Source organism: Solea solea, chromosome 19, assembly GCF_958295425.1.
Source record: "Solea solea chromosome 19, fSolSol10.1, whole genome shotgun sequence".
NCBI lineage: Eukaryota > Metazoa > Chordata > Actinopteri > Pleuronectiformes > Soleidae > Solea > Solea solea.
The window spans coordinates 11,851,304-11,875,986 of record NC_081152.1 but is presented as its reverse complement, the minus strand read 5'-3'; positions in this window follow the sequence as shown (position 1 = coordinate 11,875,986).

Here is a 24,683-nt window from a genome sequence, read left to right as displayed (position 1 = left end):
TTTTTCCTGCAGTGATGGTTTATCTATTTTCTATTTCAAATTAGCCTTATCCATGGCCAATCGATAGGGTTTATTTTAATATTTTTCACTAGTTCTCATTAAGCTCCTGTTAATAGTCTTTCCACTCTGCATTAAGGTCCGCCACAGGTGTCTGTATGCTGGCTCCACATAATTCAGAAGAAGGAAGATGGCCTTAATCTATGGCTAATGTTATTCAGAGTATAAAATAAACGTATCATCACGTTCATCCAACATTTGAAGAGGTGGTAGATGCTGGTCAATTCTCTTGAGGTTATGAATGTAATAGACGTCATGCTTTGCTACCATGACACCACCTATATGAATGAATTGGCACTCAGATTTTTCATATACACAGCGCTGTATTAAGAAATCAGTAATTCAGTCAGTCAATAACACTGGGCTTTCACTCTGAAGGGTCTTTGGCCATGTAAAAATGTACGAGTGTGAGCATGATTGCGCAAATGAACACACATGATTGCGTTGTCTCCGGTGTATGGCATCTGTCTGACACAGGCAAAGAAGCAGCTGTGAGGAGCCTGGAAGGTCCTTCAGCTCTGCCCTTCACCTGTGTCACATCTGCCTGCCAGTGCCATCAAGGTGCGTCAATCTTTCACCCTGGCATCTCCTGACCTGTGGCACCACGCTTCACCTCGCTGGCCAACACGCCTCCACTGCCCCACATCACGCCATCCGCCCCCCACCCCCTCCCGCCTCTTCTTCCTCAAGGCGTCTGTCACTCACCTGTCATTTCTTTCATCAACTCCTTGCGTGGTCCTCCTTGCACCGGCCTCAGCCAAGGTGGCAAGGGAACCAGTGGAGCGAAAATGGTGACTTTTTTGTCCCACTTTTGAGTTTAGCTGCAACACAATGGCAAGGTGTTGCCATGATAGCGAAATCTCACTACATATTCATTCATTTTTCACCACTTTATCCTCCACATGAGGATAAAGTGGCATACTGAATGTTTGGTTTCCATATTAAAATCTGGAAGATAACAATTCACAGGTTTCTTTTGCATTAATAGAGTCAAATTAAGTGATAAAGATGAACTAATATAACCTTTTTTTATTGTATACATACAGTACTGCACAGAAGTCTTGGGGCATCAGTAGCTTTGTTGTTTTTATGTCTGTCATCACTGGCGTTTACATTCGAAATAAGTTACTGAAAATTTGCAAACTGTCAATGAGTTCAACTCGTACAACGTGTGTGTAATGCAGGACAAACACAGGTTTTTACCAATAACATTAATTATAGGGTTCCACCCCAGGTTTAAGAGAGCCAGGGTCATGCTATTGTTCAAGTGTAAGGGCAGGTCCCGCTAACTACTTTACACTTTGACCTGTAGAATCATTTGAAACCAATAAAGTGATTGAGAAATAATTAGATTGTACGGTCATTACAGAATTGCTCAAACACCAATCTGGCCTCAGCCACAAATCCAGTAGTGCAAAGATAAGCTAATGGTTACAGCATGTGCAAACACACAGATTCATGTATGAGTGATTTTTTTGCTTTTCATTCATTCATTTTTTGTATTAGATGAAAGCAGAAGCAACGTAATCAATGGTCAGCTAGATGATATGCCGTTCATCCCCTCTTCCCTTTTTTTTCCTAAGCAAAGCAGATATCATGTTCAATAATTTCCAGTCATATCAAGCAACGCACACACACACACAGGTACTTTGACACATTTAATCCGTGTACTCCTGGCACCTGTAAACAAACACCCATTTTAGTTAGTTAGAAATTAGTCCACGGCCTGAGGGTCTTTGACCCGCCTTTCTACCTAAATGATGAAAGCAGTGCTGCTCCTCCTCAAAGGTTAAAACATCACCAGCCACACTTTCCCTTCTACGGTCAATACACAAGTGAATTCTGGACTATTGACAGCCTTCCTTGAAATCCCTTCCATGTACTGTGTATGGTAAGACCCCACAGGTGAATCCATGACGGAAAGGCTTTACTGTATTTAAGACTAATGTGTCTCGAGGGTCCGAGAAGGAAGAATCCTTACATATTCTGTTTTCATTTATTGAGAAAGTGTTGTGTTTTCTCACATTCCTGGTCCAGTGAGTCTCACGTGAGCTTAGGCGAGGCTATTTTAGCGCTCAGCAGCTTCCACAGGCCTATTCTGAGTTCTGTCTGAAATATTGCACAAATAACGATCAAAGCAGCTCCCTGCACTGGCCGGGCCCATGACAGTAAATCCAGCCTGGTGAGGGCCAGACAGTGATTCTGTTTCACATTTCTGCTTAAGACACAGGCACATGCAAGGAAGAAGAGAATAAAATAGATAAGAAAGAGAGCCTTTGGCTGTGGCCCAAACTCCGGCCATATCAGTCAGGCTTTGCTGCCACGTGGCATATGGTACAAGACAAACTGTCAGCCTTTTTCCCTCCTGTCTGTTTGCTTAGAGATGACAGGAGCAAGAGCATGTTTGTGTCCCAGCAGCAGGCATCAGGCAGGCTTAGTGGTGATTTGGGGGAAAGGGGAGAAAGGCAGAGCATCTTGCTGTGAGTCTTCAAGGCCAGGCGTCGGGGGACTACACAGTAGCTGCGGGGGACAGCGCAGTGGCTGCGATTGTGAGGAAACTGCAAATTGATCAAATTGTGGAGGCAAGACTTTGGGCCTATTATCTGGGTCATGTCAGTGTCTCTCTGGTCTCCAGTTGGTCACACAGGCACATAAAGTGTGTGTGTGTTTGTTTGTTTGTTTGTGTGTGTGTGAGGGCTGTAGCTTTAAGAGCCAAAACTGAATTTGTGTGTGTTTGTGTAGTCGCAACCTTCATGCACGTGTCGTTTGCGCCGAGCCTCTGCAACAGACACCAAACACAGGCTCCATTAACACCAGTGTGATACCTCCCGACACTTTGTGGTGAAGGTGAATCTGAGGTCAAATCCTTCTGATCACCAATGTTGTAGTTTGAAATAATTCATTTTCAGGCTTTCATTGCCGTGCACAGACACCGTTCAGGAGATGAGCTAAGTTGCCATTTCCTTGTGTTGCAGTCTGACATCGACAAGTCACGTGGTTCTGCCATCAGCAGTGATCACAGAGCCAGCGCTCTATCAGAGCTGACTTCAGCAGACCATATCGTGGCTATTATCCTAGCATGGTGTGTGCTTTCCGTCTTGTATTGTTGCTTAGGGTGCTGTGTCCTGCGCAGTGTGGGGCAAACATGCACGAGGGAGGGCATTGTCGTCACTTGTCACTGCGCTTCTGTCATAGTCCCTGGAGTTTCAGTGGCTCCCTCCGGTCCCTTGTCACTCTGCCTGGCTGCAAACAGCTGGTAACCAGAGCCAGTGCCGTGCTAGTTGTTGGGCTAGTGGTGTATACTTGGACCAGCTCTTGCAGTTGTTCCTGTTTTATTGTTTTTTTTTGCACAATACACATAATGTCTAGTTATGCTTGGCACTGGATGTTCGAAACAGCTCACCTCAAACAGTTAAATAAAAGCAGCTCCTTGGTCTAGAAAACCAAACAGCCCAATTCCTTGTAAATCATCAGTGCTGATATTAGCTGTTGAAGGCTAAATGGCCATTATGGATCCTCAACACTCTGACACGTTGTGACCTGCCTCCTCTGGTGAAGTATGTGGCGCTGTGTGTGGGAAATACACACACACACATATACATGCATAGCTGCTCACTGCTCTGTGTGTGGGCCATGTTTGCCACCACTTAGTGACAGGTCAGACTCTGATGGTGTGATCAAACAGCAGCCACAACTCTCTAGAGTTCCCACAACACTCTGCATGGTGGAGAGTGGACAATAAAAACAAAAGTGGTGGGCTTTCATCACAGGCTTTACCAAAGCCCGGCCTATTCTGGCTCACTCATTTGGCCTAACTTTGTAAAGGTCAGCTGAATGAATGTAAAGTGATTTTTACTGTGCACTGGGAGTGCCTTTAAACAGCATATACAACCTGGTTTTCAGTGCCTTCATGTTAATAAGTACACATCTTATCGGGCCTTTCATAGACTTGTTATTAGTTCTATTAGTTACTATACACACAAGCCAAAATTTCAAGGCAAAAACCAAAAGTGGGAACAGCCGAAACAAATAACAATCTGTCACCAAATAAAACTGTCATGACGTGATGCAGATTTGCATTGTACAGATGGGGTAGTAGTTGTTTTTTTTCCCCCCTCCTTTGAAGAGTATCCCCTCCGACTGTCTTTAATCTTCTGACCGCCCACTAGTGACGATGTGCCTTTCCCAGACCTCCGCAATCAATTTGGTGAGTAGTTTTATAGTAATCAATAAGAGGCCAAAACAGTGGGGAAAAAAAGACTTGGGTCCATTGACAGTGACATTTCCCTCCAATCAGTTATCTTGCTCTTTAATCGTTGATACAAATCTCCTATCAGGTATGTGTATCATGATGACAATACATTGTTGTATGGCTACCCCTCAGGTGCATGGGGGGGGGGGGCAATTTATTTCGACTTGTGCAAACAGCGCTGATTAGTTTCATGCAACTTCAGGATGGCCAGTCCGCCAAGAGGTATTGTAGCGAGGGGAGCGAGCCCTATCTCTACGGCTATCAGCCCAAGCCCCTGTCCTCCACTAATGGAATTGTCCTCCACCCCAGGTTGTGTATTACCATAGATCTGTGGGATAGTCTCACTCCAGCAAGAGAGGCCAATGATTTAATAAAGGGCCCCTTTCTGACTCACTTACAACACAACAGCATCAAGGCCGGCAAGTTCAGACATATAGCAAATAAATAAACGGTGGGTTGCTTCAGGGATGAGTTATGGAACTCAATCACTCTGTGTGTGCATGTGTGTCTGTCAGTGACCGGCCTGATTATTCAGATGAGCTGTACCTTTTAGTCTCCGGAGGAAACTAGAAAGGACAAGCAGCTCACGGTGAATGGGCCTCGTAATTTCTCAGTCTACACTCGAGTGTTTACTTGCATTAGCAGCAAAGTGCCAGGTCTTGCTTTATATATGATACTGTGGTGCATTTTGACTTTAGCTCATTGTGACTGGTTAAAATTGAAACATATCTGTAGGGGAGATTGTGGATAGTTGATTTAATTAAGTTTTTTTTTTTTTTTTTTTTTAAATAAAGGACAGGACATTTTAAAGAACAAAATAAAAACAACTAAACAACTTCATATTATCTAAAGTGTATCTATAGATTTGCATCTTCTGAGCGTCTCTTAGAAACTCTGGTCTTTTCCAGACTTTGTTTTTCAGCTGGCTGACTGCCCAATGTGAGTGACAACTAACCAAACAATAGGCTACAGACAATGACACAATGCAATTTAATCCCTTCCACTTGGAATCGATTGTTACACCTTAGGGTGCAACATTTTAAGATTATGTTGCTTCATCCAGAAGTTTAATATATTATTTTTGAAGAAGCAGCATTTTTTTTTGCCCAGTCTCTCATTTACTGCAACAAAGAAGCAACCGCAATTTGGTTGTCAGCAATATTTGGACTGCGTTTGGACCGGCATTATTGCATCAGTGGTGTGAACAGTATGGATCGTCAAAGAGTTAAGAATCAATTACTTTCACTTAAGCCTTTATTCACATTGTCCAGCAGAATTATATGAAAATGAATCTGCTTATTTAATTTCTGTGTTGTTCTAGAATCCCACACACTTCAGTTTATAAGCACGCGCCCCAAATTGAGTTACAGTGGCGTCTCACTTAATGCTAATGCTGCTGGTGTAACTGCAGCTCATATACAGAGGTGCACCAGTTCAGGATCTGTGTGGGCTGGGGTGGCAGGCGGCTGATGGGCCTCTGGCTCCATATTACGAGCTCCTGGACCATGGTGCCATTACCTCCACACACACCTAATGAAGTTATAGCAGGACTGGGACTACAGGGCAACGACTCCCCATAGATTGCTCGGTCTGGGCCTGCCGTAGCCCACACACACAGAAACACATACACACATTCATGCATAGACACACATAAGCATGCTGTTTTTTTTTGTTTTGTTTTCTTTTAGTATACATTTTAGATTTTGAAACCTCAGACCTAGTGTATAGGGAATGGTGCCAACAACAGCTCCTCCTCTTCATTCATCTCCCCTTTCCTTCTTCCCTTAAGTGGAAAGATGGGACAGATTGTTGTCTTATGTTCTGTCTGTCGAGTGGTTACGTATAGTCTTACTGTCTCTGTGTCGTGGTAAACACACCTTTACACATATTAAGTCCCCTTGACCACCCTGGAGCACTCGTTGGCCCGACTCTTAAAAAGCCCACACAGCATAGTTATCTTTTATGACCTGCCAGAAAACACTGGGTGTGGGGAGGCAATGAAGGTCCACATTCAGTCTTTATGAAGGAGGGATACAAGTTGACACCTGAGTCCATCTGTCCTGCTTGAACAAGACCAACGGCTTTGAACGACATTGAAGTCTGACACAAGTTCTATTGATTTATTTATGTTTTACAAAAGTCTGACGGCCGTGTCATGCACCCAGCCAACAGCAACTCGTTGCACTCAAAGTAGTGAATTTAAGAAAGCAAGCAGGAAAGAAAGCTCTTTGGAATCATTTCAGTTCTGGATCTATTACCAGTTCCCGTCCGTGCAGCAATATGCAGGCACAGAAGCAGATTCTTAGGGGATGAGAGGACGAGCAAAAACGAGGAATGACTGAAGTCTTGCCACTCATAGCCTCACAAATAAACTCTTATTTTGATTTATTTTAATGTTTAATAAACTCTTTCCTCTCTACAAAGTCTGTTCAGCTTAAGGTGCGTTAGGAAAAGAAAAACAATGCATGTTTAATCATCTTTTTCATTGCCACTGACCATCTTGCAGCAATGGCTTTTACTCAGTGCCCAGTGAATACTGGCTCTGCCGTAGGGTCAGCACTGTAAATCAGTACACTGGGGTTGGTCATTATATATGGCCTTTACCTCCCTTAACTGATGTACAGAGGCAGGAGCAGGAGGGAACCGACATGAATGTCAGCTATCAATTCCTGAAGCCGTCCCTCCTGCTCATCTCATTAAAGGGCAGACAGATGGATCTGGCTCCAGCACGTCCATCAGAAGAGGACCATCAGGAAGCCACACAGACTGAAGGCGCAACATAAGGTTTTAGTTCTTCGGCTTGTTCGGGTTTTAAGCATTTTGTTGCTACTGTCTTTTGTGTTTGTACCTTCTAAAGGGACAAAATAAAGAGACATTTTATACACACAAGGTCAATGGTCAGTTGCATAAAGACATTGTGTGCAACAGCCTGGTTATTGACAAACAAAGATAAGGACATTTCCCATTATTGTACAACAAATTCACAAATTATTTTCTTTTTAAAGATTTATAGTTTCACAACTAAGGATGTTTTCATAAATATGACATTGTAATGTAGAAGTAGAAGACCAATACAACATAATATGCTTATTAATGTATACATTTTCCCCACTGAATGGACACTTCACACACAAATCTCAATAGATGTTCAGTTATTTACTTAATACGATTATTTTTCTTTTTTTTTTATAAATACATCATTTATTTATTTTCCCGTTCTTTCTTCATCATGGCCATGATCAGTGAATACTCCTCTGACCTTTTGTTGCTGTCCACTGGCTACAATCTTTCCAGAGAACAGCCCTCGAAATCTGGAAAGCTGGGGCCTTCAATGAAGGACCCTCATTGTAGTGATGTGTGCATATGGAGGCCGTACAACCCCAGGGGAAGAGCCGAGTGCCTGTGTTGGTGTATCATATAGGACAGGCGGTGTCATACCAGTGCCTTAACAGAGCCACTGATCGTCCCTGTGGAGACTAAGGATAAGGGGAAGGTCTGACTTCAGCATGTCCCTAGGCCCCGAGTCTGACTGGGCAGCCTGCTAGGAGAGGCTGGTGTGCCTGTTTACCAGATTTCTCAGACCACAGTCGGTGCCAGTACTACAAACGTCTTGTGAGTAAGGACGAACATGCAGTGAAGACAAGAATATGGAAGCTGACAGAAATAAATGCGGGTTGGGGGAGAGGCAAAGAGGCAACGGGAGACGGGGAGAGCAATGGGGGTCCCAAAGTGTTTGAGTGATTGTGCTGCCATGGTGGCCAGAGGGCTTTCAACTGAGTGTGGGCACCACTACCTCTACCGTCTCCCTCTGAGGGTCAGCATGGTGGCGTTCAGATGCTGAGAAGTGTGTTTGACACACAGATACACACACACAAACGCACAATCAGACACCGGCGTGGCGTCATCACCTGCGTTCACTCGCCATTGTGTCGATCTACAGTATGTGCACTTTAAATCCGCCATTGTTGATTGTGTTACTTCAAATCAGTCCTCAGATCTTTGGACCACAACATCACTTAACTGATGAGATTTCTAAAGGTACCGGTGGGCAACCTGAACAGGGTACATAACAGACATGATGTATGTGTGTGTTGGTGAAGCAAGAACTGGATGATGGTGGACATTAAGAAAAAAAACAACAAAAAAAAAACACTTGCAGAGAGAAAGATACCATAGCAGACATCAGTTATTTGTCTAGAATAATAACGAGTATGTTGGATATTTTTTAAAAAATCTAACAAAATGTCTGCATCAAAATCTAAAGTTATGGCTGTTTTGTTACTGTGTTGGTGATAAAAAGATGTTTTCAGTTACAGGTGGAAGTGAAAGTGTGTCAAGCCAAAGAACACGTCTTGGATTAACTTAGTCTATTTTGCCTAATGGATAATCTATTCCAGTAGCTTGGCTCATTCTGACAGTTTGTGTTTTCTTTACTTCTGTGTTTGATCTCATTCCTCATGCCTCCTAAATGTTAATACACCATAGCAGCCTCATCCCAACCTGAAAAGACCAATGCTGAATAAAGTGAGGCATGACATAATATAAAGAGGTGATACTAATAATAATGATAATACCAATTTGATGAGAAGTTCAGGGTGTAATGTGTAACTTACAAATGCATATCCTCTCTACCTTGCATTCAGTCTTCCTACTGCCTTCCTTAAAAACCTTGATTTCCCTCCCTACTTCACCCTCACTTTTGGAGGGGGGTAGAGCAGGTCAGAGGTTTGGGGCTGGGGTTACGGAGAGCGTAGCGGCGCCGGGGTGCTGCAGATGCAGTAAAGCGATTCTGATTTGTGCCCACAGCCATCAGCGTCACTCTGCTTGCCTTGTCAGTCCGTGGGAGCATCAAAGCACGCAGTCCGGGACTGCTGTCACTAGCAGTAATAGATATCATTTCAAAACCATTGGACCTGCCCATTGTGTCTGGCTCAAGCCAGTGGCTGGGGCCCACCTTGGCCACGGTTGGATGGGCCTACTCCGCACGCCGCACACAGGGGCCCCGGCGCCGGGCTTAACTGTTGGGTCACGGTCTGATATGTAGACATTCATGGATGGTTAACTCAGTAAATGTGTTGATACGACCAAGGAGCGGGACTGAGTGGATGGTTAAGAATATGGTCAGGCATAAAAAAAAAAAAAAGTCATATGAGGTCTCTTTGCTTTTTGTAAAGGACATTTTGAGATAAATACAATTAAGCTGAATACAGTTGTCCATAAATTGTCCATCACATGAGGGTGTTATTGGTGAGCACACACACATACACACACAACTGGGTCATGCTGTCCTCCTCCACCAATCAGATTCTCCGTATCCAACTTCTAATGACCGTTAACTGCCCAGCTGGACACTCCAGACAGAGATAATCCAAATAATCTAACATTAGGAGTGTTAGCCTGCTTGAATGTTAGGACCCTCACAGACTGACTGTGAGAATAATGTGTGTGTGTGTGTTTTCTGACATTTTTGAACATGCATGTGTTTTTACACATGCCTGTGTTAGTATAGTTTGCCCGAATGTGTCTTTGAGGACGTACAGTGTACGTGTGGGAGGAGCCATTGTTTTTGTGCATTTCTTCTCGTACGTTGCGTGCACACGTGTGAGTTCACATGTCTGTTACAGGTGATCATGCTGTAACTGTGAAGTGGCAATTCACAGTTCATCTTTTTTTGTTGTCTCATTATTAGTATTGTTCATTTGTCTCATTCACACACACACACACACACACACACACGGCCATTATAGTATTAAAAACTGGGTAGTACGTTGCATTTGCAAACTTTTAGGTTAAAAAACGCATTTAAAAGCAGCCTCACTTGTTTTGACTAGATATGGATGCAAATCCATCTATGTGTGACATATTGAAAAAAAAAAAAAAATTAATGTAATGCGATTATTATTGCTGTTATTCAAAAAGCATTTGGCTCACATGCGTCATGTACATAATTAGAATTTGTAGTGTGAATTTCCACCCATATTCTGGATGGATGAAAGTGTATGACATCAGAACTCGTAAATGCAAATAAGCCTACATCTTAATTCAACTATTGAATTGATTAGATTCCAATCAGCATCTGTGTGGGGCTATTTTAGGACTAGCATGTGATTAATTACACCATTTCATTTGATAATCAATCTTGGCCTATTGCAGCAGATATATATGTTGGTTTCAATGTAGATTGAGTTAAAGTGCACATGTAAAGAAGCGGATAATGTTTATCCTTTTTCTTCTGTGTAGTCATAGCTGCAACTTTAATTCTTTTGTTGTTTACCTTTTTCGGGGTTAGTTTTCGTGTCTGATCCCTTTTTGAAAATAAAGCAATGTAATCATATTTATATAAAATGCCGTCACGTAGGCCGTTGTACTTGGTCTGAAGACATTTTTGTTTGTACATTAGTGCTTTGTGCTGCTACAAAGGCTTGTCAACAAAGGCACATTTTAGTGCAACATATATTTTATGACCGTTGTAACAAACAATCCCAACTGTGTGGTGACCCTGAGACAAAGTTTACTTTGTGTTTATTCAAAAAAACTTGATGTTAAAAGTAACTGCATCATATGTTTAAAACATTAAAGCTAAGAAGTACCATATAGAGACTCTACAAAGAAGAATACAAGAACAACTAAGATTGTTTAGGACTGCTTAATGCCCTGTTTTTATGTCTTTGGCATTACCTGAGGATTATCTCCCTGGGGATAAATTAGTTCTAGTTGAGGAGAAAAGGGGGGGGGGGAACAAACATTCAGACAGAGAAAGGAATGGTTGAATGAGAGAGCGAGCAAGAGAGAATAGAGATCAACAGTAAGTTGACAGAAAGTGCTTACGACGCACTGCCACTTTGCCTCGATTCCCTCCATCCCTCCCTCGCCCTCCTCCCCTCTTACATGCTCTCATCAGCTAATTATCAGGAATTAGAATCTTCTTTCACACCAGTGGTGTCAGGTTGCCTTAGCTTGATCTGTCAAGACCCCTCATGACTGGGTGCTAAACTCACGACAGTTGACGAGTGCGAAGCCCGCCACAGCTAATTGTAAGTGAAAAGCCGGACAGGACTGACAGTGCAGGGGAAAAAAAAGAGAGACGAGAAGGGGGGAGGACTCTTTTGTTTGAGGGCACATGAAGGAGGGACGTTTTGTTTGTGTTTTGCAGGTGGGAAGAGGGTGGCAATTGTGAGCTGGTGCCCATGTTTGATGACCGGCTTGGGGGGGGGGAAAGGGAGGGAGGCGTGGATGTTCAAGGGTCCTGCGGCACGGAAATGATGTGCTCAGTAAGTGGGACACAAAAAGATGGGAAAGAGAGAGGGAGAGAAAAAAAAGAGGAGTTTTGAATGAAGCCGAGTGTGAAAAAACAGGTAGGTGTGATGGAGGAGGACAACAAATCTTTTCTTTCAGGGCATGTCAGCCAAGATCTTACTCATCAGCACTCAGGGCCTGTGACCACCATCAGCATGACAACACAGAGGCAAATATGTGTGTCTGTGTGTGTGTGTGTGTGTGTCATACATATTTATATAGTTCTATCTTTTTAGTATATTTAGGAATCACATGCTACAACACACTAGCAGCCTATATAACTATATAAAATCTAAATCTGTATGTTCGTGAATAGACGTTTTGTCCGTTTGTGTTTCTCTGCAGATATGACGACATGTGAAGGCACATACATGCCGTGCCAGTTGGCCAGCTTTGCCTACTTTGAATGTCTGTTAGGTTAAATGTTTACTTGCCAGGCCAAATTAAGTGTGTCACCAGCAGAGAGTGGTTGGGATGTGGCATGATGGGAGGTTGTCACCTGTCTCTTGGGGGCATCCGAGTGCCTGAAGATGACGGGATCCAGTCGCAGTCAGTTGACGGACAAATAGTCTCATAAGATTTCTGAACCCCCCCCCCCTCCACTAATCCTGTTGGTTTTTATTTTACTTACTTTACTTTTTTACACTGTTGAAATTTGCTATATACAAGCTTGAAAATGAACTCATACTGATTTTTTTCCACATCATTATAAAAGAAAAGACCATGTATATACACCTCTCAGAGTTTACTTGTTGGGAAAATATCCTTTCAGTGATTTTCAAAACGCTTTCTATTTGAAATTGAATCAAGAAAGACATGAAATAATTGTCTTTCATGATTCATTGTTGTATTTACGCATATAGAGTACCCATTATCTTACAGATCCGGAGTAGCTGTTGACCTTCCATTTATGTGTTTTATCGAAAGCTAAACATACAGCCACCAGGATTCAGCAGTCAGCCAGCAGCCTCCACTCCAACAGTGCTCTCATCCACTTGAAGGCTAGAAACAGCTTTTCTCCAGCTAGTGTAGATTTGTGTGGATTAAGCCTCAGCTCTACAGATGAGGGGTTGGAGGGACTCTGTGTAGAATAGGCCAGGAAGCTGTTTGGAATTGGATGTTGTTCCTCCCCTCTCATCATTACCGTCAAACCCTCACAAAGGCCGCAAATCTCCATGTGCCTTTGAACCTGTGTTTGAAAATGAAAGACATGTCCACTGGAGGGTCTTTCCTTATTCATCTCTACCCTGAAAGGAGGGAAGAGAGAGAAAGAGAGAAATAAGGGGGAAAGAAGCTTAAGAGCCTCATTTTCCTTCCTGCTCTACCTCCTTGGTTTTCTTCCGGCCTTGAGCCACTTGTTACAAGGAAAAGGCAAATTTCTGGAAAAATTCCTAGAGTTTTTTTCCCCCCCTCCAATCAACCACCCTTATCCCCAATTTTTGGCAGAGAAGGAGCGAAGGAGCGAAAGAGCGAAAAAGGAAGCATGGTTAAAGGAGAGGACAAGAAAGAGGGGTCTCTGGAGACAGCTGCTGGAGAGGTTAGTTAGTGATTTCCAGCCATTAACTTCGCTCTGAGCCAGTTCACCCACTTGAAGCAGACAAGGGCCGCGGTAAGCCAGAGCCCCAGTATGAAAGGGGACGGGACCCAGCTTGATGTTGTGGGGAAATTGTTTACAAGTGGGGCCCTCAGATCCACAATGGTGCAGAGTGCAAGAACGAGGGAAAGCAAGGCGAATGAAAAGACAGGATGGAGGAACAAAGGAAATAGTTTATTGAAAGAGTGAAACAAATCTGCCAAAGGACAGGAGCAAAAGTGAAAGAGCGTGGAGCGAGAGTGATTACAGGACGGACCAATGAGGGCTTAAGACGGGTGCTGTCGGGGTGGGGGTCAGTGGTTATGACACAATAAGTGAAGGACCTATGAGGGTAGACGGTCGTTGTGTGTGTGTGTGTGTGTGTGTGTGTGTGTGGGGGGGGGGGGGGGTCTCTTTCTCTTTTCAAAAGCAGGATAAATAAGGAAATGAGTCTGTAATCATTTCCAGAAATTGCCTCCCTCTGTACCTCTCCTCCCCGAGCCCTTCTACTCACCTCCGTTCATTAGAGGCCAATGGCCGGATTAAAGAATTTCATTGTCCCGCACAGAGAGACAAAGAAAGCGGATCTTCAGCTCGCTGCTGTCAACCTGAGTGATCAGGTCTGGTTTGTGTTCTTACTGCTAAAACAAACTGCTGCTTTAATGTTTGCGTTTGTGTGACAAGTGTGAGGCGCATGCATGGACCAGTCAGCTGGCACCACTGCACTGCAAGAACACTGTTAACGAGATCATCGTCACACCATTCGAGGCAGAATCCTGATTTTATTGGTGAAATTGTATTTCCATAAATAATATAAAGTTATCTCTGAAATAGAAAAGATTTCTTATATGTATAAGCATTACCTGACAGTATGTGGAAACGATAAACTCACCACAGAGAGATCAGAATTGTAATCCATTAAGGTTCCAGTGTATCTCCCCCCTCCCTTTCTCTCTCCCTCCCCCGCTCTCTCTCTCTCTCTCTCTCTCTCTCTGTCTGTCTACAGGTTTGTAGGATTTCCAGTGCCAACTGCATCTCTCACAAATCTCACAGAGTAAAACTTAATGAGCTTTTTGCTCAGTCCAATTCGCCACCAGAGAATCTCTGACCTGGTCTGGATAAACATGTGTCCTCACATACGTGAGTAAGGGCGAGTGGAAGTGGAAGAACAAGGGCCTTTTTCAGTTTGTTTTAATGTAACTTCTTTCAGAATACAGATGATCTTAAAATCCTCAAGACGGCTTATATATATATATGTATTTATATGTATATGTATGTATATATATATATATGTGTGTATATATATATATATACACACATACTGTATATATATATATATATATATACACACATATATATATATATATGTGTGTATATATATATATATATATATATATATATATATATATATACACACATACTGTATATATATATATATATATATATATATATACATATATATGTATATCACAGTCAATTTAGAGTGTCCAATTTACCTAATCCCTATATTACATGTTTTTGGACTGGAGAAAACCCCCCCCACACACACACACACACGGGGAGAACATATCAATGTGTAAGAACAAACAACATATACTGCTTCTGGTCGGGGAAAGTATTTACTCCTATAGTGATGCATGTAATACGTTTTTATAGTCTCTGAAAGGTGGCAATGCTTTTCACCCCTAAATCCTCTCAGACCATGAAAATGCACTCACGTTGTGCTGCAAAGGTACAGTACTTTCTTTTGCTTGCATTCTAAAGGAATTATAAACATGGACAGGGAGTACAGGACAAACCAGAAGAAAAGGCAGAATAAATCACAGGCCATGGTGACAAATGGTACCAAATAATAAAAGATAAATGGACATTAGTATGAATGAACTTAGCTTAAAAGCCAAAGTCTGCTCTGGTTGGACGGCAGATGGTGAGTTGTGGTAGCCTTTCCCTGTCGGGGAGGAAGTGTTTGGGTTTTATTGGTTTCATATGACACGACAGAACCTTTTTAAGATGTTGTAGACGTGCTGGTAAAAAGGCCGTCTGCCCACCCCTGCATTAAGTGCCCCTGTGATCTCGGCCATATTTATAGGCACTGTCTTGTGTCACATGGCTTCCATTTCTTCACTTGTTGGGACCTCCTGTGGCTGCTTTTACAAGCACAGGTATGAAAAGGTCAAGAGCTCCCCTGTCAGTGCCATGGTCAGGGGAGAAGAAGGTAAAAAGGAAAGTAAAATCAATGTTTTTTTCCTGTGATATATCAAGTTCATTCCACTAGATAGACAGAAATAGACAGAAACACCCTTAAATGTCGTTTTAGTGTGAAACTGAAAACTATACTTTATTTTACATTTATATTTGATCAGAAAAGCTAAGGTAAGGTAACTTTGCCCAGTCAAAGTTACAGCGATAACATATAAAACATCATCAGGGGATTCTGTTTTTGTGGATTTCTTGCAAGTGAAGTTCATGACAACAGACTGCAGGATTTGCAAGAGAGACATTATGATGAGTGCCAGATGTAAGGAGAGAGATTTACTAAAACCATGCATTAGGAATCATCTTCTTGGCCTTCATTGGCTAAGCAAATTCAGATCTGATGTGAAAAAGAACACCAGACTGTGAATCTTTATAGCTGATGAAGAGTAAAGTTGTTCCCCGCCCACCCCCCCCACCCCCTTCTCTCTGTCTCTCCCCCCCCCCCCTCATCTTTCTCTCACTTTCTAGGATGCTGCATCTCTCCATTTTGGCCATGTGGTGCCGTGTGTTGGTTTTAGTAGGCACTAAAAACACACTGTTAAACACAGTTTTAAAAGTTCCTAAAAGCATTTTTCCTCTCTGGCGTTGGCACTTTAATCTACTCTCGGGTTTCACATGTTGCACGGGGCACACCTGGGGAGAGGAAAGACATAAACGAGAGTTCCAAAGCTCCCACACATTGCAGAATTCTTGTAAAAATTAAGAAGGAGAAGACTAATCAGATTTATTATTATTTCAAGCATTGAGAGAGGTGTCTCCTTCTCTTTGTGCAGACGGCTTCGTGACCTCTGAACCTCGCCAGAGTCCAGTCTGCAGCTTAGATCTGGGAGACGGAGATAAAACCCTTGGCTGACCTGGTTCATCTCAGTGGCTGCTCCTTGTTCTTTAAGTCATTGCTTTATGGTGATCAATACCTAAAAAGATCAAAGTATCAAATGTAGTTCACCTGACGTTCCATCAGCGAGGGTGTTGTTTTTAAACTTAAAAGGCTGCTGTGTGCCCTTAAGACACTTCCAACCATGTACTTTGGAGATGAGGGTACAATAAGGTCAAACCCAGTCTTACTACTGTGTCATAAAACCCTTTTTTTCCATGGTTATACTACTTATACAAAAAGGACGGGGAACAAAATAAAATAAACTCTCTTTCTCCTCGTTTCATACTCTAGGTTGCGTGATGGAAGATGTTGCATTCAGGCTACTTGGCAACATTTATAATATGAAAATATACAAAAATAGCAGTGTTTTGAGAGAAACTCAAACTAACTCTGCCACTGTTTTTAAGGAAATGGGCAAAAGTGGTTTTGTTATTATAGGTGTGGGTGTGGATGAGGTGATCCCCTGTCAGCGATGGCTGTAGATGGGATTAGTTTCAGATAGATCAGATTAGGGATTGTTTGAGAATAAACACTCAATATGAAACCAATCCTTTGACAGTCCTTTCCTGTAACCTATTGGCAGGCCTGCGAGGAGGAGAGCAGAGGCTATATTTGGTTGAAATGGGAACTTCATAAAGAGAGGAATACAAGTACCGTCCTGGAGTATGTGTCTCAGGTTTAGATTTTAGATTTCAGAAATTACCTCGCTAGATGTCGAGATTGACGCATGTTTTTCTGTGTGCCGGATGTCGCGCTCTAGACGAGTGACGTCACTCTCAGGTACCAAAACAATCACCAGGTCCCAGGTACTATCACTAATGGAGAAGCAAAAAAAACCCTCAAAACTGAGTAGTCGAGGGGAGTAGTGCTACAACTGGATAATAGAAAAGCGCCATTAGATATTTGGCAATCACAATGGATTTTCCAAGACATCAGTGGTGCTCTCTTCTTGGCCAAAGGACCAGCGTCTCATTCCAAGAAATTAGTACAACAGTTGAAAGAAATAATGTTTATAATGGGCAAAGATTAAGTAAAATCCTATTAATCCCGAAACATGGCTCTTGAGAAAAGCACAGTAATTGATACGATAAAGAGGACATTTTGTAATGTTTCCCAGACAATCTCAAAGACGGAAAGTAAATTTACATAAAATAGAATTTATTGTGTAATACTTCACTAAACACACAGCTATTTCAGACCTCAGGATGTGTTGTGTTATAAAAAACATATTTAAAGAAAACAAAGAACTTGCTAAAAGGACAGAGGATCAAGATAGGACAATGTCCCGCTCTGTCCTCATCTCCACAGGCATTTTCACTGATCTCTCATTATTTGCACAAAACGTGAAACAAGATTGACTTAAAAGATGTGATGTCATTTATGGCCTTTCATATTACACTTTATTAGTTGGCCGTGGTCCAGGTCTAGCTCAATTAAAAAAAGTGGTGGCTCAAAAACTGTGGCAGTCTCTCCCACTGGCGTCTGTAACCCTAACACTTGAAAATGAAATGTGTATCTTGCGGAATGAAAATGGACTGGCCAGCTGCATTTTTTAAAGCCTACAGTGTATGTATATACACATACGTACACAACACTGTGCAACACACACTCAAACACACTCGGAATCAATTCCTGTCTCCGCTATCAATCCATATCTCGATCGTTGGCCCTCCTGATGTGAATAAACGAGGATACAGCCCCGAACGGCAACCCAATACTTTATATATTTCACCCATGTCAAAATGTCAGAATGAAGTGCTGCTCGGTGCCACTTGGCAAATCTCTCCTCTCCTTTCTGGCCAAGTCTAGCTCATGTTTCATTTGCCTATCGATGTGCAAATGTGTGACGATGGAAAGCTCTGTGACCTGTCGCATATGATGCTATTTTCATTCGGCGATGAAGACGCATTCTCTGCAAAACAGAATTCCGTCCGTTCCCTGGAAAGCCGACTGAAACTGAATCACCATTTGTTCGGCTCTTCTTGGAGCCTTTTTTTAGCGATGTGTTGCAACAGTGGGGAGAAGGAGCAGTGTTCTTGTTCAACGTGCAACAGGAACGGGTGAGAGCGTCAGGTAACCAGTAAGTGTAATTACGAGTGTTTCTGATCCCTGTGAAAGCTCTTCCTGGCCACTTTCTCCCCTGTACTGAAGGCTTTGGCACAAGTGGTTGAGCGGGTCACTGTTTAATAATGAACAGGTCGACTCGGCTGTAACGGATACATGCACCTGCTTTATACATCAGTCAATTACCTAATTAGAACTCTCCCTCAGGGAAAGCTAATACCTCATGCTAGAGCGGGAGGACAACCCCGGCCATGTGAACAGAGGCACTCGCAAGACAAACAGATACCTGTATCTGTGTGTGAGTGCGTGTCTTTCTACAGTTGTGAGGACAAATGGGCAAAGGGTCACTCAAAACCATAGTGGTGAGAACACTTTGGCTGCTCCTCGCAACCGTCTATAGGTGTTTTGAATGTTAAGACTTTGTTTTAGAGGTAGAATTAGGATTTAGGTTGAGCTTCAGGTAAGGAGCAGACATTAAGTTGACATGGTTAGGGTAAGGGGCTGGACAACGTCTATGAGTGCCCTCATAACAATTGTGTGTGCTCATTGGCATTTAGAACAAAAGAAGGGGGGGGGTTGAGTGTTTCTTTTGCACAGATCGGGTACCAAGGACACTCATGGGAAATTGTGCTCCGTGCAACCGTGATCCAGTAACATCCCTTACTCTGCCCACCTCCTCACACCCGCTACCCTATCTGCGCCCTTGCCATTCATCCTGCCATGGGAAAAAGACCTATGTAAACTTGACATTGTAGACCTGTATGAGGTGTCTTTTCTGCTTCTTTTCAGAGGCCACAGATTAAGTGGCAGGTCAGTATAGTCAACAGTTTACGAAAGGACGCTTTCTTCTAAATGTGTGACGGGGACTGAGGGTTATCCAGTTTATAGAAAGAATGCATTTTTTTTTTTTCAATTATATAAACACTTTCCCTTCACATAAGTCAAACTGACGTGAAGGGATTTTTGTAATGCAAGAGTTTACACACCTTTGAAGCTCTTTTGCGTACCCTCATGTTCAAATGTAATTGCTGTATGAATAATTCTCAGGATTCTTCTTTTTTTGATGATTTATTTTCTTACTGAAATGGACCTTGGTCTGGCAATAAATTAATAATAATAATAATAATGATAACGATAATAACTTAGACTTTTTACGAAACCCAAGGTTGCTAAACCTGAACTGAACTGATTAATCTCAAAATATGGATGTTTAAATACAAATACACAAAATTAATAAACTACATGAGAAATGCAATCGAGTACTATTACTTTATTTAACAGTAAATGTAGCTACTCATTACATCATGATTGTCTCTAAGCAAGATCAGGTAAAGTAGTCAATTTTCTACTGGATGTTGTTTTTTCCTTAATATTTTAGAAACAAAAACTAACCCTGAAAAAAATCACAGAAGAACGATAGTGCCCGTACAACCAGCCTGTTCATCGTGAGCACATTGAGTCATTTTATTTATGAACAAGATGGACGAGAGGACGAAAGGACTTCAATAACATGGACCCGACATACAGTACAGATGATAAAGAAAACAATTTACACTTACTAGTCCAACTGTAACAGGACCAGGTCGCCCTTGGTCGAGTAAAAGCAAACCAGCGAGTGAAAGTCGCACCAATATTCTCCCTTGTCCAGCCTCATAATGTATCACTCTCTTTAACCCTCTTTGGTTTTTGTGCTGCCTCTGCCATGACATCCACTCCAGGAATAGTTCTATCTGTGTCACTCTGTTGCTTTGTTTGCTTCCTTCCTCGAGCAAGGCAGGGTTGTGTGTGTGTGTGTGGGCTGTGACGTATGCCGTACAGTAGAGTATTGTAGTTCTTTTTGTAGCACTGACCCGGAAACCAGAAGTCCCATAGTGCCGATGCTGGCTGGCAATGGAGACCTGCTCCGGCTTTGACGTTCACCCTGTTGTAAGTTGTGCCATCAAAAATAATCATCGGTCGAAATCCTATGTCGTCTTGCTTTAAATTAAACTTTTCTCCTTCAAACAAGTAGCTGGTATTCATGTATGGTTGTCATAGCTGAGGTGAGGCTAACTAATAATCTGATTAGACGTTCTGCTTGCATGTACACTGGGTTTTGTTGAGGCCACCAGCAGCTCTGAGGCAATCAGAGACACTTCAGCTGTGATTAAGTCACATACTTAAACCCCTGAAGGGAGAGAGAGAGAAGAGGGAATGAGTGATGAAGCTCTCACTTCATGAAGAGGGAGTGTACAAGGGTTGACCGTTCAGGATCACTAATGTTAGTCTATACATCCTCATATGGGTTTCACTCATGACCTCTGCCCCACCCAGTCCTATCCATCAGGCAAATGCAGAACTTCACCCATTTCCCCACTGGGCTCAGTAACCAACACCAGCCCAGCTGCTCACATAATGTTCTTACTGCACAGCAAAATCAATGTCTGCTTATTAATAACAGCTACAGTGTAAATATCTGTACTGTGAAGGAGATGGATGGAATTGAAAGAAGGAAACGAGGACTGAGATTGCGATGGCGGTGGAGGGAGTCGTTGGGGTCATGGGACATGCTCCTAAAAATCAATTTTCACACAGGAGGACTATTAGGTTATTGAGAAGTGGGATGACTGATTGGGGTTGAGTGTGCGCGTGTGCATGTGTGTGTACTTCCTGTAAATATTGTGTGTGTGTGTGTGCTTACTGTAAATTACTTAACAGGCTTGAAAAAAAAGTTGACACTCAAGATTTTGGCAAAACGACTGTTAACCTGCAAAGAAACTGGCTTCAAATTCAAGTTTTGACCATAAAATTCACATTTTTTCAACGGAATCAATGATACATTCTGTCCAGTTAGATTGTTTTTTTTTGTTCCCCCTTGTCCCCTTTCAAAATGGAGACACCATGCCCACATCTGTGTCGTATCCAGAAGGAAAAGAGAGGAATGTGGCCTGCCTCAGCAAGAAATTCCAAAGTGCTTGCCGACTCCAAGCTGCTAATACAACTAATGCAGTAATGTAAGGGCCAAGGCGATTAATGAGAGCGCTCTGCCCCTGACATCTCAGACACCCTAATGTTGCTGCAGTGTCTCCCTAGCCGTGCTTTAATCCATCACTGGTCCCTGTAACCCAATTATGGCCTGACACTTTACTTTTAGCTCCTCTGCTTGGTCCTTCACACACATCTATAAAAGGGCAAACATGGACACGCACACACACACACACACACACACACACACAGTGTTTGAGCAGCATCAGACAAGCACATTTTACAAAAAAAAGAAAGAAAAAAGGTGGATGGGACTTGATGCTCAGTCAAACACTTGCAGAGTCAGATGAGCTCGTCAGATATTTCCTGAAGCTTGAAGGCGTGTTCATGTATGTTTAGCTGTTATTTAGAAACGCGCGCTGTCACAGAAACGAGGACTTACTTCACCGAACACGGCTTTGCCACATTTTCACACATTTGAAATCTCGACGAGCACCGCGGTGCCGCTTTCACATCGGAGTTGAGGCCTGTAGCTCTTTGCGAGAGAGCTCCGATGCCCAAGATTAACTCACTTCCTGTATATTTATTGTCATCTACATAAAGCCCCTTTCTTGTTATGATTGTAATCAGAGCATGACGCTACACTAACATGCTCCATTCCCAGAGGTACATCAGCGCTCTGTTTTAGCTAAGGGGGCGTACATGCTGCATTTTTCATGAGGTCCCCCGTGCAACATTTATGATTCACCCCGAAGGCTTTAAAACAACACTTAACTGCTTATCCCACCAGAATAACCCCAACATCTGGAACATACTGTCCGTGAGGGCATCTGGATATGATGCAGGAGCTGAAAGAGCAGCGCTGGCCTTCCTAAAACCGCCCTCCCTCCCTCACTCTTGCTTTCTCTCTGTCCATCAGTTATGTCACATGCAGAGTAACAGCTCTGTCAATCAAAAGATCTATGTGCTCGCTTCCTTTAAATCAGGTGGATTGACTCCTTAAGAGTTACTGGAGGAGCCTACTTCCATTAGCCACTCCCAACTGCAAATTAACTTAAATGTACTCGCTCAATAAAGTTCAAGACGATCATTTCCATGTCAATGTCCTTTTTCTCTCAGTGGTTTCCCAAACATACAGCTGACTGTGCAAGTCCCGAGATTGCCGTGATTCCTTTGCACAAATGCCAATTAGCCAGAGAGCTAATTGCTAAGAGGATGTAGTAACTTGGGGAGGGAAATAAACTTGAGAGAAATAAAACCCTTTCACCTTAAACTGACATAGGGGTGTAGAGGATTTGTTGGCATCCCTTATTATCCCTGCCGTGCTGTTTCACACTCTTTCTAGTTCTGCACTGCAGGACCAAAACGCCTCATATCACCGCATCATGTCCTGCCATGAACCATACTGTTCCACTTTTTATCTTTAGAGATGGAGTCTTGTCACCGCTGGGCTATAGACATCATCATATATCATGTACACACTATTACAAGTAGGACTGCATGAGTACTGTAGGGGGATTAACTCTTAACATGGAAGGTCCCACTGCAGTGATATTATAAATCAAAGTGTCCGCATGTGAGGCTGACCAAGTCAAGGTGACAACGTAATGATTGGATGCAAAAGAAAAGACTGGGATATACAACACTTTGCATATCATATTTGACAAGTCCTCCTCATTGCAGGGTATCCGCTTATGAAAGATGTGATTTGACAAAAAGAAAAAAAAAAAAAAACATGACTCTATTTTTCTCCACTTCTTCCTCTCTGCTATCGTGTTTGTGTGCACAGCATACAGGATCTCTCCCCACTTCACTCCACTCCACTCCACTCCACTGCAGCCCCTGGGCGTCTTCAGCATCAGATGTCATCCTGCCGGAGACGAAGTCAGTCAGACGAACACGTAGGCCGGACCTCTGTGGAGAACCTTGCCGAATGCTCAAGTGCTGTAAGTGCCCGGGAGTCGTCTTACAAGAAACACTTATTGCATTTTGTATTGAGCATGATGTTATGAAAAATTAATACTGGGTTAGTGTGCCTTCCTCTCCTTAGCCTCGGTGTGTGAGTATCGGTGTCCATTTGTATGCATGCAAATGCACCGTCTCACTTGTGTTTTAGGACACGCGTGTGCTTAGGTGCACAAAATGCGTCGACACATATACAGTATATGATTTTTGACGTTAATTACTAAAGCTAATTCAATATATCCCCTATCTCCAGAGACCCGGTGTTTTGGTGAAAGAGCAAATGATTCCAAGCTGCATAAGTGACAATAGTCAGCATGCAGGCCTCCCTCCATTTGCAGCATGTAGGGACTTTATTACCCTCAAGTGCATATATTGACTCGACTATTGGCAAAACAACAATGAAAAATATTACCTTAAAGTAAATTGATATGTATAGGAAAACAAAAACAGGTGAAAAAAAAAAACCACTGCACACAATCAAAGTGCTTTGCAATAATGTCTGTGAAACATATTCTGATATGTTATGCATTATAAACTCAACAGGATATCGTGTTGCTTACCCATTTTATGAAAGTACTTAAGCAAGAGTCCTTTGAACTTAGCTCATGTCAGTTCCCGGGGAAAAATACACTCATTTATTCCCTTTTTCCGATCCCATCTTTGTTTCATTCCATTTTGGAAATTGAAGCAGCTAACCTGTACTCTTTAAATCATGACAGATTATTTTGAGCAGATCAAAGGAAATCTCGTAAAGACGGATTGCACCTTAAAACAACGTTAAATGAAATCTTCCAAATTTCCCAAACTTTGCCTTGGTAATTTAATGTGATTCAGGTCTTTTTTTTTTTTTTTTTTAAATCCTCTCCCATTTATTTGGTCGTTAAATAACTTTAGCTTCTCACTCTGTCACATTAGAGTCCTGAAAATACTATGCAGTTCATGCATAGCAACCCTTTTACCACTTGCTGGGTTCAAGATTTGACTAATTTATCAACATTTTTAACAAGGGTAATGAGTAGTGGGTGTGATCTGGAGTGAGAGGCGGCTAAAATTAAAAAATTAAGGTTTTAGATCATTAACGGCTGAAGAGGATGTTGGTTGGAAGCTCTTCTCTTCTCTTCTCTTCTCTTCTCTTCTCTTCTCTTCTCAAATTGGCACCAAGTCTCCTTAGACATTGATGGACTGTTGTGAACTCTTGACCCAATGAAATGTAACAAGGAGAACTCGTGGCACCACATGGAGTGTGTCAAAGGTCACGTTGGGTTAACAACCCGGGTTGGCATTGTAGCAGTGAATGACGGACAGAGGTTTTTATTCCTGTATGTGGTACATATACCACAGAAAACGAGATGACATACACTTAAGTAGCCCAAGGCCGA